The sequence below is a fragment of the Meleagris gallopavo genome, chromosome 4 (assembly GCF_000146605.3).
Source record: "Meleagris gallopavo isolate NT-WF06-2002-E0010 breed Aviagen turkey brand Nicholas breeding stock chromosome 4, Turkey_5.1, whole genome shotgun sequence".
NCBI classification, from domain to species: domain Eukaryota; kingdom Metazoa; phylum Chordata; class Aves; order Galliformes; family Phasianidae; genus Meleagris; species Meleagris gallopavo.
This window is the reverse complement of record NC_015014.2, coordinates 20,724,679-20,729,982: the sequence shown is the minus strand read 5'-3', so window position 1 is coordinate 20,729,982 and position 5,304 is coordinate 20,724,679.

Sequence of the window (5,304 nt, the reverse complement as noted above, 5' to 3'; positions counted from 1 at the left end):
CAGATTCGCTTGGCTGGCAGAAACTTGGACTCAAACTCTAGTCTCATGGCCCCTAGCTCATTGCTTTTCTTGGGCTGGATCCTGTTTTCTGCTTAGATCACTCACGGCATGTCTCTTTTCTGAGAATTGCCAGGTAGGTGCTTGAGAAAAAGTTAATGGGACTTACTGCAACTGCAGTAAAAATATCCTGACGCTTCCATTGCCAGAGATACCTTTTTGGAAGGGGAAAGTAACAGTGGGTTTTCTTACGATCAATATTTGCCAAAATATCCTGGTTACAGGACTGACTTGAGCATACTTTCTGTGCAAGGAATGGCTTAACAGTTTTGAGCACATTATTCTCCTCTGCCTTGTTGAGCTCCATTGTCATGTTAGTGCAGCGATGTGCTGCTGTTTGGACTTTCATGCTATGCTTTTGTAGTTCTGTAGATGGGCTAGGAATGAGTGTGACCTTAAAACAAACATGACTCTCCTAACAAACAATATGCATATAAAAAAAAAAAAAAAGAAACCCACCACCACCAACAAAGAAAACAGTCACTAAAGGCGAATAAGCTCACACAAATTACAGAAACTGCTTCATCTTCTCTTGCATCTGATCCTCAACTGTGTTTAGTGCATGGTTGTATTTGGATGGGTAAAGGGATCTGGATGAAGTGGAATTCAATGACTGTAATAAAAGCACACCAAAGAAAATCCTTTTTTTTTGTTTCTATGGTTGCCTGACTAGAGAATGTGGTCACTTGCCACTCCATTTACTTGATAACAAATTTCTGGCATTATATACTTTGAGTATGCAGCTCATTGGGCATGCATTAGGTTTCAGAAAATGCTCACAAAGCTGAAGGAGACATGCAGAGAGAGGTGCAACAGCCTTATATCTATGGCTAGGTATCCAGGTAGGCTGCTTCATGTGAGTATCTGAACCCATCCAAACTCTGCAAGAGAAGAACCTGAGAGCTGATTGTAGTTCCTCCTGCTCAAAGATCTTTATCAAGTACTTGGAAGACATAGTAACAGAAGTCCTCTGGGCTTGAGATCAAATGATCTCAAAAACAGCTTGTGAATGGGAGGAATGAGAAGATGCCAGGGGGGCATTGGTGTAATGGATAAAATGGAGGTCTCCATCTATGTTTGATAAGGACATCAGTGGAGTGGCAAACTAAGGCTTTTGAGCTATGTGAAGATGGAAGCCTTATTTTGCTTTACTATTGGAAATGGCTCAAGAGCTCTCTGTGGTATTTTAGAGTAAGTGTGACTGTCTGAGATACAGGATTGTCTATAATACCTCTGGATGTATCCAGAAGAATTGAAGAGAAAGGGGTGACATTGCAGTGACGTGTATTCCTGTAATATTTAACCTATATGGAGCTGTCTGTCACTTGAATATCTTGTTGGAATGGGAGGAACTTGACGATTCTGACAGCTCCCAAAACAAAGTGAAGCAGAATAGATGTGGAGCAGCTGTCAGCATTGAACAACTCCATCAGCTCTCTGAATGGAGCAGGGAGCTGTAGCTGTGTTTGTTTGAGCTCTCATTGCTGTGTTACAGTGCTGCAAAGTTTGTGCTCATCCCTGAAATCTCTGATGCTCTGGGAGTTCCTGGCTGGCCTGCTACATGGTGATAGTGAGGACTCTGTGCAGTCTGTTCTTTAAATCCATATGGTTCTGCTAGTTTGTCTTTTTTGCTGTTTTCACAGATGGAAGAGGTCCAGGTTAGCAGCAAATGTTAGTGGAATCTCATCTCTGCTATTTTTTTTTTTTTTCTGCTTGTTTAATTCTGCATCCTATGAGAGAGGTATTAAGACCTGATTTGCAGTACAGAGGAATAACATGAACATTAAAGCTGAAGTGCAGCAAGAGCTGTTAGTGAGACTTAATAGAAGGCACTCTAGAGAAGGATGCATGTGAAAAGGTGTGATATGCATGGTTTGCACAGTCCCTTAGAACTGAGCACAACGTTTCCTGAGTCTTGATAGCAGTGACTCTCTTGGATGAAGTTAAGGCATTTTAGCAGCCCTCTTTGGTGATCCATTACCTAAAATAATCTTGAATAATAACATGAAAATAAGTTGTTTGTTTCCATCACTACTTTGGTTTGTTCATCACACATGCTCATTAATGAAAGCTGACTAAAATGCAGAAGTAGTGATGCTTCTGTAGTTTCGTTGAGGATGCTTTACTGAGCTCCTTGCCTGTTGGCGTAACTACTAAATTCATTACCTCTTATGTATTTATTCCCACAGTGAGGTCAGTGCGGGCTACTGTTTTTTCTGTGTAAGTTTAGTGCTGTTTTGCAGGGTGGGTGTTTCTATTTTTCTATCTAGTCTATTGGAAGGTGATGTAAATGGAGCTCCCGTTTTCAGCTGATGTATAAGAACATGTCTTCACTTTCTAGAGAAGCTTGCTGAGCCAGGAGCATAACTGCACTATTAAGTTCTACCTGCATGCTTTGTGCATACGTTTTAAATGCATCTACAAAACAAATTTCTATCCTTAGTTTTTTCTTGTTAGAGATCTTGTGTTCCTATAGTGCATTTTTTGAATATCAGAGTATAGCAGCGCAATATTTTTGTTGCAATATGTGCTGAGATATTATGTCTTCTCACAGTGATATTGTACTATCTTTGTTACTGGTTGTTCTGCAAGTAGGGTGTCAGACTTTCTTGATTGCTCTAAGTTGGAGGAAATGTAAGGATCTCATCTGAGAAGAAAAAAGACCATGAGTTTATACTAACCAGTTAAAAAAACAGTAATAACAATGTTAAAATAATGTTAAGTTTTTGGGCCATTGAGCAGCACGTTTCAATCTCTTTTCAGATTCCGTGTACTACCTATCAATGTTTTTTAACTGAAGGCGCAGCTCATGACTCGTATCTAAGGACTCCAAGATACTAGTCTGGAAGGAAGAGACTAAATAGTTTTTGATCCGTATTGAAATCACTCATGTTGATAGTATGACTTTTCTGATAAACAAACTGATTTGACTGAGGAAGGTAGACCTTCATGTCGTTAACTTCTCCAAATTCTTGATATCAGCTAACACCAAGTATAATGGTTAAGCAGTTTGCGTAACTTGAAAGCATAAAATACTTGTAGTTGTTGCATGAGGCTGAGAGAACAAATAATGTGGGAGAGAAGGGGAGTGGAAGTCAAATTCAAAGCATAGTAAGGGTGCTGGGGAAGTGAGTGAGGTGGGAAGGATTAGGGCTGTGTTGGCAGGGCTCTGCCCTGTGTTGTGTCTTGGGGCAGACATTCCTGCCAGTTCGGCGTGCAATTTGTCGAAACCAAAGCATTTTCTGGTTCAACTTGCATGATATCACTCCCCCATAAAACAAACTGTGCAAGGATTGTGCACCAAGCATTTTCTATTGTGACAGAGTCCATTTCAATGCTAGGCTGCTGCAGCTGCAAAATGGACAGCTGAAGAGGTTTATGGAATGTGTGGTAGAATAGAAGTGCTGCAGTATGGGTCTGTCTCACTTTTAAAAAGGAAGAAATATTTTTTACACTGTCAGCATTCCAGCATGGGTGACCGAAAAATGATTTTTACCTGTGAGCAAACTTCAGCTTCTAAGAAGATTCCCTTCTTCCTCTTACTTTTATTTACCAAGTTCTTTGGTCGCTTAAGAAGGCAACCTGTGGAATGCAGTGATCAAAAGGATTTATCCTATACAGAAACAAAGAAGTAAAATGTTGAGGGGTAAAATGTTCTGTGCCAACAGGTTGAGAATTGTTTGGCTGCAGAGTATTTCTTTATTTTTGCTCCTTCCTGTGCGCTGCTATCCCTTGTAGGGTTGTACGTCCTTCTGCTTTGTACTTCTGACTGAAGGAACAAGGTCAGTTACCCCTCTGCCTGCCCAGCAAGCCCAAATGTGCTTTATGGCTGAGAAAGAAGTCTGATTATGCTAGTGAGGGCTAATTCCAAAGTAATCTCAAAGCAATATTGGAAAGAGTTGAGGAAATTAGAACTGCTTTTTACGACACTTGGCTTTAATCTGAGATCCTGGCAACAGTCTTGTGAAAGACTCAAATCTTGCAGCTGCTGGGGACTGAAACAAGGATATTAGTTAAAAAGTTTTCTTTTTTTATATACCTAACCTGTTGTCTTGTTTCCCTATTTCTGTGTTGATCTGCCATTATAAATTCCCACTATATCTATCAAAGCTCTATTCTATGGCTCCTGATAGCTTTCCAGTTCTGAAGACTGTGTTAATACGACTTGGCACACTCACGTGTGGGTGACCATCAGTCAGGCCATGGTTGAATCAACTTCCTCCTGTGTGTCCAGTATAATCTCAGCTGTTATTCAGAATGCTTTGGGTACAACTCTAGACTCAACAGCCCAGACTTGGAGGAAGTAGGCTAGATAAAAAAAAAAAAAACAAGTGTTTGGGCTCTTATAGAACTAGGAGACATTCCCTGCTGAATACTGGAATCCAAACTAAACACTGCATTATTCTGAGTACTTGTACAGAAGGGAAGAGAAGGAAAGGCTTTACTTGAAAGGAAAGATTAAGATTTCTCCCCTCTGACTAGCTCTGCAATGTGCACTTCATGAGTTCTATGTTAGTCCTGCCTAACCAGAATACTTAAGAAATGCAAAGATGTTGAGTGAAGCTACAAGTTGTGCTGGAAATTCAGTTGCCAAGAATAGGAGGGATAAAGAGTTGTAATTTCAGCCATCAGATCCACTATGGATAACCAGACACCTCGACACACTTCTATGTTAGAAGCAGAAACCACTCCGTATCAGTGGTATTCGTGTTGCAAAGCTGCAGCTTATTGCATGTTGCAGTATATAAATATATTCATAACTTATTTAAAAACTTCCAAGTCTAGTGAAACTTGGAAAACTGCTTGCCTTCAAAAGGCTGTGACTAATTCCTGTAGTAGCTGGGACTTTTTTTAGTGCTGCTGTGCTGGGGGTGTGAGATTGGAGCTGGGACCAGAAGAATTTTAGGAGGTGAGTAGCAGGAGGGAAGTCTGTGACTTTAGGTCTGTCCACGTGCACAATAGCTGAAATTTGGGTAGAGCATAAAGTCTTTTTCCGTTTCTTCTATAGACTTGTCAGCTCCACTATGCAACCCCCCCACCAACTGTGCCTGCTGTGTGGCTGGCAGTGGGCCAGGCTTTGCCATAGGTGTGCTTAGTATGTTAGACCCCTGCTCAGGCTTGGAGGTGTCGTGCTGTGCTTTTTAAAGGTACTATGATCAGCTAATTCTTTTGAATCAGTCGAGCCTGCATAGAATGCACACTGCTTTGAGTGTACCAGTCCCAAGGAGACCCTTGTTCGGTCTGTGT